Genomic DNA, 12,654 nt, shown 5'->3' on the forward strand with positions numbered 1-12,654 from the left:
TTGATTGCTCCCTTAAAAAAAAATCATTTTCATAGCAATGGTTGGAGTAATACATAACAAATTTGTGCTCGCCTTAATGATTAAAAGGCAGAGGCAGATGTTCCTCTGCTGTGGCTTTTGCCAAGATCCAGAAAGCCCATTTACATGTTGCCAAAGAACTGAATGCGCACAGCAGGGTTTTTGTTTTTTGTAAAACCCGCAGATGAGTGATTTAGTTTTTTTCAAAAGAGGTCTGCAGGATGGTTTGCTAGTCTGGTTTGGAGAAAAGCTTTTGCTGCAAGCTGGAATGGAGTGTGTGTGTCCTCTTGCAAACTCTGAAAAAAAATGTGTGAATGGGCCTTTTTTGTATTTTTTCCTCTTCCCTCAGTATTTGCAGATCAGGGTCTTTCTCAGCCTCACTTGCAGATGCTGGGGATTAAATCTGGGGCTGTACGACATATCAATATATCACCCAGGACCAGTATGAGGAGCAGACCACGATGTCAGCTTCACTCAGCGGTATATCACTGGTGGAACTGCCACCGCTCCTGAGTCCCCCTGCTAGTGACTTCCTCCTGTGAGCATTGCTAGCAGAGGGACTGAGGTGATTGGCAGATAGCTGTGATGAGCCTGTTGACACAGCTATCTGCCAATCACCCATTCCCACCAGCCTTCTGAGTAATACCCCTCCCCACCTTCTCACTATATAGAAGGGTCTGGAAACTTCTGTTTCAGTGTATCTGAAGAAGTGTGCATGCACACGAAAGCTCATACCAAGAACTGACTTAGTTGGTCTTTAAGGTGCTACTGGAAGGAATTTTTTTGTTTTGACTATGGCAGACCAACACGGCTACCTATCTGTAGGCTGAGACCAATGTAGATTGTTTTTTCAACATTGGGGTATATCGCCAGACCGTGATGTTTGGCCGGTGATATGCTGTGATCTTGAAAAGCTGACATCGCCCAGCCCTAGTGTGCACTAGCGCTGAGCCACAGCTCTTTGATTCCCCAGTACAGTGGTACCTCAGGTTACAGACGCTTAAGGTTACAGACTCCGCTCACCCAGAAATAGTACCTCAGGTTAACAACTTTGCTTCAGGATGAGAACAGAAATTGTGTGGCAGCAGCACAGCAGCAGCGGGAGGCCCCATTAGCTAAAATGGTACCTCAGGTTAAGAACAGTTTCAGGTTAAGAACAGACCTCGAGAACGAATTAAGTTCTTAACCCGAGGTACCACTGTAATATGGTTTGCAGTTTGCTCCAAGGAGGAAAATTAAGGTACAGAGAACTAACACTAAAAATGAAAAAAACAGGCACCTACCGCTTCCCAAAACAGATCTGTTAATTGGCCTTCTAACCATATTGTTCAGACCACAACTTCTCTGTCATTACAGGGAAGTGGTGTACTTTTAATGCCTTGGGGTAGGGGGTGGGAATCAGGATTTGACTAGTTCTGATTTCTTTTTGAATAGTATAAACTGTGTGGCGTCACAAATCTTCCTTTCAGTACCTGAAATATTTTCCCAATAAAATGTAAAGAAGAGAAGAGAGGATTATAGTCATTAGGGCTCCTATAGCTTGTAAAAAGGTTTTCTTAACTATTTTCATTATTGCAGGAAATGGTAGACTGCAGCATCTTTTATTACTGGCTAAGATGCATGAATGGAAAGGCTGGAAATTTGGCATTTCAGAGAAAATATTTTTATACTATACTGATGTTCCCATGAACTGGCCCTGCCCAATATAAGTATAGTACTGCAGGATCTGTTCTACGCCAGAGTTAGGGAACCTGTGGCCTTTCAGATGTTGTTGGGCTCCTAATTCCCATCAGTTGTAACCATTATGCCTAATGGTCAGGGATGACAGTCAGTGGAGACCAGGGCTGGAGAATGGAAGCACACTCCCAGTCTAAAAGAGCTTTCTCATCCCAACACCTGTAGTTTGTTAGGGATGCTGAGAGTTCTTAGGAAACCCCTTTCCCCCTCATAGCTAGAATTTTAAGAGTAGTTTGGAATCAAACCCTCTTCCTAGGGAACTCTGGGAATTGTAGTTCTGTGAGAGGAATAGGGGTTTCCTCTCAGCACTCTTAACAAACTATAATTCCCAGATTTTTTTGGGGGGGGTATGAATGCTTCAAGTGGTCTGCTACAGTTTCCCCGGTTTTCTCTCCCTTCAAAAGCTTTTTAAATGATCTGCAGTAAAGTCAGCTCCTTGTTTTAAAATTTCACATTTCATTGCTACCCAAAGCAGAGGATGGCCTGCATTTCAAATGCTCTGAAAGTTACTCCCAAGCCTACTTTTGCTCCAAATGATAGTGTTTAAGCAATGGGTTAACACATGACAGTGGATGCTAATTAGCAGGTGTTTCAGGGTGTGACAATCTGTTGACATTTATTAGGGTTCAGTTGTGTCTGTTCCCAGTGTTCTGTTTAAACATGCACCTACACTGAGTAGGCTGCATAACCCTGTTTTCCCCACCCTGTGCGTCAGGTAGAGATTTCTTCAGCGTGGTGTGGACACAGACAGGGTAATGTTGATCAAACACTTCACAGAGGCAGATCCCAAAGCTTGGATACGGGATTGCATTTTGAAGAGCATGTTGTCTCCAGTTTGTCTGGGAATCTGGAAGGATACTCTTCATCTAGTCTTGTGGCATAATTAGGGTAAGGAACTCTTCCAGAGCTGATATTAATAGGAAGATATAAAATTGTAATACTTTATTCATCACTCAGGTGTTTAATGTAGGTGAATGTGACTCTGTACCAAAGCAGCTTCGAAAAAGGGGGAAAGGGAATGGGAGAGAAGCAAAACAACAACAGCTGAATTATAACTTGCTCTTCTTATATCAGCCTAATTAGTTCGAATGCATTTTGTCATGCGTAGGAGGTGTCCAGAAAAAGCCGTAGCCTTAACCCATGCTGTGGAAAAGCTTTATTTTGAAATACATGGCAGATGGACTCCTGGGCGTTAAAATATAGACAGTGCGGGTGGGGGGAGAATTTTTAAATACATGAACAGTTGAAGCACTTAGATGTGGCAAGCTTGACGGTCCACGAGAAGTTTGCAGGATGAAGTTGGTTTTATGGGTAATGAGCAAGAGCGGGTGTGTGCACGTGTTTATACAGTATGGGAAAAGACAGGGCTGCTATACGTCCATATTTTCCCAGACATTAGCGGGATTTCAGAGGCGGAATTGCCATCCAGGAGGAATTTCTGAAAAGCGGTGCTTTGTCCACACTCTTAGGCAAGTCAGTTTTGGGGTCTTCCTTTAAAAAGATCAACAACTTTCAGGGTGTCCTAGTTTTTTCTTTTTGAAATATGGCAACTCTAGAAAAGACATAGTACACTGTACACTTGGGGACAGCAGATAGCAGCCAGCAGATCAGATCAGTGTCTTCAATCCCTTACCCCTGGTTATTTTTCTGCTGTTCCCTTTCTTTCTCTACTTGTCTATAGCTTTGCTCTTCAGACTGTTGTAGGGAGAAGGAAAAGAGATGCAGTTGGAAACGCCAGCAGGTCATTGAGGTGAGAGAATTGCTCTCTGCGTCTCACTAAAAGTAAAACTTGTTCCAACCTATATTGCACTGCCATTTTAGTGTATATATGGAAAGTTTACAAGTTGCGTGCAAAACTGTATAGCCCAGGTAGTAAAAATACTGCATTTTAGCTAGGATTAATGTGGCAAGAAAGGCAAAGGGGTTTGGTCCCTCAATACACGCGAAGGCTTCTAGCAGACTATCTCAACTTCGCTGGCCGTTTAATAGGATGAGCGAGAGTCTGGAAAGGCCTGTTCTCAAAATACTGCGGGCATGAGCCAACAAGTCATTGTTTTGCCTTCAAGGGCTATCGGCAAGGGTGTTGTCAGTCAAACTCTCTACTGTGAACCTACCCCAACTGGTATGTGTCACTCGTCATTTTAGAACATGCTCAGACTATAGTATGTCATCTCTATGAATCACCTCCCTTTGTCAGACTTGAACTGTAGGCATGTCTGCTGGGCTTACAGCTGATTCTCACCAGAGAGGAAAGGTAAGCTAATTGCCTTTCTGAAATGCATGACCAAGGAAAGAGCTGTTTGTCTCCAACAGAACATTTAGCTTTTGCATGGGCCTAAATAGGAGGCGGGTGGCGCTGTGGTCTAAACCACAGAGCCTAGGGCTTGCCGATTGGAAGGTTGGCGGTTCAAATCCCCGTGACGGAGTGAGCTCCCATTGCTCAGTCCCTGCTCCTGCCAACCTAGCCGTTCGAAAGTGCAAATAGATAAATAGGTACTGCTCTGGCGGGAAGGTAAATGGTGTTTCCGTGCGCTGCTCTGGTTCACCAGAAGTGGCTTAGTCATGTTGGCCACATGACCCGGAAGCTCCCTCGGCCAATAAAGCGAGATGAGCACCGCAACCCCAGAGTCGTCCGTGACTGGACCTAACAGTCAGGGGACCCTTTACCCTTTAACTTTAAATAGGATCAAGCTCTGTGTCAGCATAAAATACATGCAAGATATACTACTGAACCTGTAGCTTTGCAGTCATTCTCTTTGCACCTGTTGGCATTTATTTTTGGTATGCCTTTTACCCCTTAATGTTGAAAGGTCAGATTTTCTGTGTTTTCCTTCATCCGTTAATTAAAAATGAGCCAAAGGTCAAATTGACATGACTCCCTTTGTTAGCTGTGTGTTGTTGTTTTTTGAAGTGCTCTCTGGAGGAAGATCACATCAGTTTATATAGGAATCTTGGGTAGCACAAGACTCTAATAATGAGTTTACAAAATGGTAAGGCCAGTTGGATATGATATTGCTGTTTGTTGTGATGCAAATGAAGAGAGTGCTGACAGCAAAAAGGCGTTTTTCCCTTTTTTAATTCAAAGCCAATTTTAAATGGACCTGCTGTAATTTGTTCTCTACCAGTTGCAGTTGGTGGGAATATTTCTCCTCTTAGGAGTGTGTGCTGACACTTGCTTAGCTGTTAGACTTTGTTTTTGATTTGGAATAGATAGGACTTCTCCATGGAACTGCAGTGTCGGCAATGCTTGTGTTTCTGGATAATGAATGATACTCTTTTCCGTCTTGTGAACTTGTAAATATTTAAAGTGCCCTAGTGGCCCAGAACAAGTGCGTTATAACAATTTGCATTTTACAGCCATCAGTATGACTAGTGCCTATAAATAACCGACTGTTATTGTACTTGTAAGTCCTTTTTATTAGGTTTGGCTTTCAGGGACCAGGGTTAAGTGCATACAGGGGCCGGGTAGAATTCATTATGTTTTAGCTGTTTTAATGGGGTTTTAAGTAGGTATTCCGTACATCCATTTTTTTCATTGGGATTTTGGGAAGAGAATTTTATGTTTAATATTTAAAATCTCTAATCCAGAGTCAGGCAGCATGGGGCCTTCCAGATGTTGCTGGACTGCAACTTCCAGCACTTCTGGCCATTGGCTATGCTGGCTGAGGATGATGGGAGTTGGAGTCCCACAACATTTGCAGGGTACCACATTGGCTACCACCAGCCTAATCCACCAAGCTTGGTAAGTAAGGTTGGATCATCAAAAAGCCTGTGATGGTTTTGGTTTTGGTTGTGGTACTCCTTCTCCATCCCATCACTGCCCCTACAGCTACTCACGGGATACACCTCTGTGGCAGCAAGGCTGACTTTGATGAGGAGGATTTCTATGTGCTGGGCTGCTCTCATCTAGTTTGTATCAAAGGGAGAGGAGGAGGAGGTCCTTAGGAGGCTATCGGTAAAGTGTTTGCAGTGGCATGAAAACTGAGAAATCAGTGGAGAAATGTGGAACGCAAGCTGCCTGTGAATGGGATTATCATAGTACATGTATGTGTGTATGTTCATGTGCATCTTCTTAGAATGATAAAATACTTCTTCTTTTTGCATAACCATGGCCTTTCTAAACATATCTACACCAAACAGTTGGAAAATTAATCACTCATTGTTTTTGCTGCAGCTGAATAATGTAGCTTCCCCTCTGAAATTACTTTATGTGTCTAAAGTTCCACTCATGCCCTGGGACTTCCCCTTCGTCTCATTTCCTTGAGCGCCCTCAGAATCTGCATCCCGGGTCTTCCAATCCTCTGGGGCATATTTTGAGAGTGTTAGTTGGCTGCAGGGGAGAGAAGATGAAGTTTTCTTGAGCAAGTGGCAGTCTGTACTAACAGAACAACAACATTGGATCTGACCCCAATGCTTGTAGATTTTGTTCAGAAATATGAGGTTTATTATTCAATGTCTTGGTTAGTAATATTTCACAATCAGTGTTGTTCATTTTCCCAACCTGAATTTAAACTAATGTTTGTGTTGGGCTTTCTTTTATTGGTTGAGTGAAGCAAGGCCTTTGATTTAACTTGACCATTTGACATCCAGAGTTATCACATGTCAAAGTGCACGGTTATGCACGATAGAAAGGGCATTGATTAAGGCTGCAATCTGTGCATGCTTACCTGTGAACAACCCCCATTAAACACCATGGAGCTTCCTTCCAGATAGAATTGTCCTGTGATTCATTTTGCAAGCACCATTAATTATGTTACAAGTCGAATCTACCCATTTATATGCATTGCTGACTTGTCCCCTGCAAAATTGTTTGTTATCTTGTTGTTGTGAGCTGCCATCACAACCACTTGTTACTGGTGTGGGAATAAACCATACAATGTGGAAAGAGTTGCATGATGAGCCAGTACGCAAAGGTTGCTGAATGGAGTAGCCATCACACAGAGATCGTTTCAAGTAGCAATAATGTATGATGGTAATATTGGAAAATCTCAGTGTAGTGTTTTTATGGCAGATTTGTGTAGTTGTATTCTCAGTACTGAAACCCCAAAGTTACACTTAACATTCTAAGTAATTTATCATGTCAGTTGGATAAGGATTTTCCCGGGTTTCCTTACAGTTTCCCGAATCAGCTGCCTTTCAGAATGAAGTTAGGAAAAGCTCCTGTGTGAATTAATCACACAGTATTTCAGAGGAAGACAGTGGAGAATATCTGAAAATTGCTTATCTGTGCTGCTGTTTTGGTGATCATTGCATCTCATTCATGTGCCTTACAGTTGCACAAGCAAATCCCAAATTCACACTGCCTTGTGTACGAAAAGCTATTGCCTATAAGGTGAGATTCTCCCCAACAGAAGGAGTAGTATGTGTGGTTGTATTCATATCTCTTTGACTTACTTGTAGTTCAGAGGAACTCACATATAGTGTGGTTGTGTACATATATAGCTTGGATGCATACAAAACCTGGATTCAGTTCCATCCTCTGTAGCAGCAGAGCTGGATAATGCACACCACATGAATAGAAGAAACAAACCAGCACAAGTGGTTGATGTTGTATTGTAGGGCTCTGCCATAGAGATGATGGATTGTGTGATATGCTTGGGGCAGTAGCTGGAAGCATGTCGTGTTCAGTGGGTTTTTAATACAAAATGGTAATTACATATCTGTTCACTGCATAGTTCCACAAACGGAAACTGCAACATGTACTGGTGTAGGCTTAGGTTGATAAAGGAATGGAAAATGTTGGAAATCCTGGTATGATTTTTCAAGGTACTCCATTATGTAGGTCTAGGTGATGTATCTCAGGTGCAGGAGATGCCTTTTGAAGATAGAAGCTGAGGAAGTATTGCTTGAAGTCAGCCATGAATATGATGACATACCATTGCAAAGTGAGTCTGCATGGTAGTGTCACCAACCTGAATAGATCTCCTCAAGGGAAACAATGGATAGAGATGGGAAAATGGCAAAACTTGGTGGTCAGATGAATTATGGCATCATCAGAGATAAAATTTCTTGTAGCCTACCATTTTGTGGGGAATGTTGGTGCATAGAATTCATGGCTGCCTAAATAGTATTCACCAGGGTACTGTCGCCAGACTATAGCTTCCTAAGGAAGATAGTGGAATATCCTAAATAGAATTGCCTATTTGGGGGTGAGTTTGGGGTGGCAATCATACCTCAGAAGTTGAACAGAATCCGTTCTAGAAGTCCGTACGACTTCCAAAATGTTCGGGAACCAAGGCACGGCTTCTGCAGGACTGCAGGAAGCTCCTGCAGCCAATCGGAAGCCACGGCAGATGTTCGGGTTCCAAAGAAAATTTCTAAACCGGAACAATCACTTCTAGGTTTGCAGCATTTGGGAGCCCAAAACGCTCATCTTTCAAGGCGTTCCACTTCCGAGGTACGACTATATTGGGGTTTGTCTAAAGATTTATTTCTGTATATCATTAGGAAATAGTGAAGTTGGTTACAAAGTTCTTTTCCATATTTCCCAGCAGGTCCTCCAGATGGTGATGACCTGTAAAATGTGGTGTTGGAGAGTTGCCTCTCACCCTCCCATGCATAGTCCCAATATGTTCATGATGACCACAGTCCTCCTTTGCCAGACTCATGTTTATGATGTCAGAATTGTTTCTCAAGTTCTATGTGGAGTCATATTCTGCATGACTGAGGGAATATAATAAGTAATGCTATTTTCCAAACAACCCTTGGGCATGGTAAATAAAGCATACAGTAAAAAAATAAGAATTCTTGTCTGGTGTTCTGACCATCCAGCGCTTTCTGTGCAGGAGTAGTATCAGTACTGCTCTTCCTGGAGTACTTCCTGGCTCTGTATTGGTGCACTGTTCAGTGATGTGATGGAAGTATTATTTGAGTCTTAGAAACAAACCTCCAGGTCAACCTAGAACTTTTTGATATGTGTGGATCTAGTGAGGAAGAAGAACATTTCCCAAGATAGAACATTATGCAAGATGTGGGAGGGAGTGGAGGAGTAGGAACAGGAAGTGCAAGTGACTCGCTGCCTTTTTTTTTTTTTTTGGTATTCTTCTTCTTTGTATGTTCCAAAACAGAAGCTTCACATCACTTCTCCCACACTCCCTGCAGTGAGAAGCACAAGCTCTCAATGTGAGAACAGTTTGCATGGGGACAGATTTCCTCTAAAGTGCTTCAAGGATTATAGCTGTAGGGTTATTGTGGGAATGAATGGGGCTATGGCTATGTCATTCACTCAAGTGTGCATTGGAGACTAGAGATCCTAGACTGAACCTCTGGGCATGCCATTCATTCTGCCATGGTTTGGCAGGAACATCACAACCCCTAATCCAACTCCTCAGGCAGAAGCAGCCCACCTCCTCTTTGTTTTGACTTTTCCTAGAGATTACTTGGCTTCAGTCTGTTGCTCATGGGGCACATGTGTGAAAGCAGCTGAAGTGCCATTCCAAGCATTTAGCCTTTCTTTTGGGTTGCTGTGTTTTTCAGTGACTGGCTAAACCCGCTGTTACAGGCATCCCTATTCAAGAGACCCTGCTGGGGTGGTGTTTGTGAGTATTTAGATTTGAGGAAGCTGAAGATCCTAACAGCCTGCTCTCTTCTGCATGTGAAAAATGCAAAAGCAAAGCCTTAGACTTGACTACAGAGAGGGGGAGGAGAGGGGGATGAGAGAGAACCTTTTAAACACACCCAAATGACCCATCTCTACTTAGCATGAAACTTAGCAAGTTACACCCACATTCTGAGCCAGAAGCGGAATGAAAGACTCACACTTCCTCATTTTTTGTTGCTGGTTGGATCTGAGTGCTTTGTGAAATGAGACCAGAGGATATGTTGGAGCTACTGATTAAGGGTAAGTGGTTACCTTTGTAAAAAGAAACTCTGATAATTCTCCTGTACTTTATAGCTCTTTTTTTTACTTCCTCCCTCTGTGTTTGTGTGTGTACGCACACTGTGCGTTGTGGTGTTGGACAGAATTATAACCTGCATGGTTCTTTCCTCTGTGCTGAAAAGTAGGCATATCTCCCTCCTTCATGTACAATTAAAAGGTGCATTCTTTCCGAAGCATTTATCCCTCTTTGCAGGGCAGTAGCAGGAAAAGGCACATGGTTTTTGAATGTTAAGAAGTGCTGGATTTAGTAGCAGTATTTCCTGAGAGAAAGAGAGGCATCTCATGTTACTCATTAAAGATGCACCTTTTCCCAAAGCTGTCTGGTTCCATAATTACCAGTTACCTTCTCTAGAACAGTTTAAAGCCGTCTTGTGAAAATTTCCAGTATCGCTCACGATCCTGTTACGAGTAGTGAAACCTTGAAAACCGGGAAGGTTGTTTCTACAGCATTTACACATGTAACGAAGGGCTCTGGTCTGCTGCTGTTAGACTTTCAAACTATTTCTGAACGCTGCAGTGCATTCTGCAGGGCTACTCTGAACTTTATTAAGGCAACCCCTAACTTTTGGGTTAAGGCAACACAGCCTTTTTGTAGTATGATTGTTTGTATGAGATATTGAAGCAGTGGTTCCCAAACTTTTTGGGGGCCGCTGCACTCTTGGTTCCATAAATTCACCCCCGTGCCCCTTTCCCTGCCTATAAAAAGCATTTAGTTTGCATTTAGTTACTTTTTTATTTATAAAATTTGTATACCGCCTTATATCCATAGTTCTCAGGGCAGCTCACAACATAAAATTCCCATATAGAAAACACAAAATGCATAATAAAAATAAGAACAGAAACAAACCAATAACCCTCTCCCCCCTTCCACAGCACAATTTAGATTGACTAGATGTCAATCAGCCCAAGGCCAGGTTGAAGGGGAATGTTTTTTTGTCTGGCACCTAAAGGCATATAATGAAGGCACCAATTGAACCTCCCTGGGGAGAGCATTCCACAAGCAGGGAGCCACTGCAGAGAAGTCCCCTTTGTAAAGTGATACAAAAAGAAGGAAAAAGGAAAAAGAACAAAACACAAAACTGTGTAAAGGGGAGCGGGAAACATTATAGGAATATATGCAAAAAATACCCTAACCCATACATCCTTTTATAAATTTTATATTATTATCCTAATTCTAATAGAAATATTAATAGTCTACTACATTTTGTATTAATACCACATTTTGTATAGGGACGCTGGTGGTGCTGTGGTCTAAACCACAGAGCCTAGGTCTTGCCGGCAGTTCGAATCCCCACGACGGGGTGAGCTCCCATTGATCGGTCCCTGCTCCTGCCAACCTAGCAGTTTGAAAGCACATCAGGTGGAAGTAGATAAATAGGTACTGTTCTGGTGGGAAGGTAAACCGCGTTTCCATGCGCTGCTCTGGTTCGCCAGAAGCAGCTTAGTCATGCTGGCCACATTTGTCTGTGGACAAATGCCGGCTCCCTTGGCCAGTAAAGTGAGATGAGCGCTGCAAACCCAGTCGTCCGCTACTGGACCTAATGGTCGGGGGTACCTTTACCTTTACATTTTGTATACATTTGTTCCAAATATTGTTGTATTTATCCAAGCAGAGTCTATGTCTGTAAGCAGTCCGTTCATAGGTTGCAAGTGTTATCCTATTATCAATCCATTGATTAAAGGCGATAGTATCTTTACTCTTCCAGTTCATCAATATCAGCCTCTTGGCTACCATTAGAACACATAAAATCAATTTTTGTTGTCCAGTTGTTAATTTCCATATGGTAGGTATATAGTTCAGAAGAATATTCTCTGCTGATAATTGTGTAATATTATATAGCTAGAGATTAGCTGGATTCCAGACATCATCCATTGACGTGGTACTTTGTCATCTAGAATAATTTCTCAGGGGCAGAGACAGAAAATACATTTTCTGTACCTTAATTAAGACAGGTGATTGCTGCTTGTGACACTTCATCTGATTATCTCAAAACCCCATTGTCAAGACACTTATTCATTTTAGAAGTGTTACATTCCTGGGCTGATCTAAAGAGGATTAACATTTTTTTTTAAAAAAAAGCCTCTGAGAAATGCTTGTGTGGGTGTGTCACCTCATCTTGAGCTTAAAACTGATCATTTCATTTTGAAATGCCCCGAAAATTGCTGTGGCAATTATGTGCTTAGGTATGGTAGCACCTATAAAATGCTTTATTTAGAGCACTTTTCCTTACTAGTTGTTTCCTCAAAAGTACTGTGCAAATGTTATGAAAGTGACCATACATTTCATGGGGCTTGTGTAGGATGTACTCTGGGTAGGCTGTCAGGGCCATACTTTCCAGCTTTTACATATATGAAACTGGCTCTTGTGATTTTCCTTTCTATGGAGTCAGTGGTAAAGTATTACTGGTACCGCATATCTAGTATCTTAACATCCTCAGTAACACTGACTTCTGCTCGAGACAAAAATGCACTATTTTAAATATGCAAACTTGGTTTTAATATGCAGTTTTGGTTTGTTGATATGAACAGTGGTTATTTGCCCATGAGGGGATGAGGTGACAAGCTCCCAATTGTGTTTTGGAACAAACAGTCATTTTGCCAATTTATCCATATATAGGTAAAGGTAAAGGTACCCCTGCCCGTACGGGCCAGTCGTGCCAGACTCTAGGGTTGTGCGCTCATCTCACTCTATAGGCTGGGAGCCAGCGCTGTCCGCAGACACTTCCGGGTCACGTGGCCAGCGTGACAAGCTGCATCTGGCGAGCCAGCGCAGCACACAGAATGCCATTTACCTTTCCGCTGGTAAGCGGTCCCTATTTATCTACTTGCACCCGGGGGTGCTTTCGAACTGCTAGGTTGGCAGGCGCTGGGACCGAACGACGGGAGCGCACCGTGCTGCGGGGATTCGAACCGCCGACCATGCGATCGGCAAGTCCTAGGCGCTGAGGTTTTACCCACAGCGCCACCCGCGTCCCTTATCCATATATAGCAAACCATTAATTTTGGATTGCCCAGAACAT

At 42.7% G+C, this 12,654-nt stretch overlaps 1 protein-coding gene across 10 annotated transcripts in view; it reads left to right on the forward strand.

Moving 5' to 3' along the window:
* The window catches only part of TIAM1 (TIAM Rac1 associated GEF 1), a 189,933-nt gene that overhangs the window by 67,289 nt on the left and 109,990 nt on the right, over positions 1-12,654 (forward strand). For 2 of the 10 annotated variants that reach the window (XM_083735899.1, XM_083735900.1), the window contains exon 1: positions 9,300-9,595. The exons of 7 other annotated variants lie outside the window; for them this stretch is intronic. The gene's annotated coding sequence lies outside the window, so the exon portion shown is untranslated. Of the gene's footprint in view, positions 1-9,296; positions 9,596-12,654 lie in introns of those variants that run through there. One more of the 10 variants, XM_083735902.1, reaches the window with a different exon arrangement.

Source organism: Podarcis gaigeae (genome assembly GCF_964106915.1).
Source record: "Podarcis gaigeae genome assembly, chromosome: 4".
NCBI lineage: Eukaryota > Metazoa > Chordata > Lepidosauria > Squamata > Lacertidae > Podarcis > Podarcis gaigeae.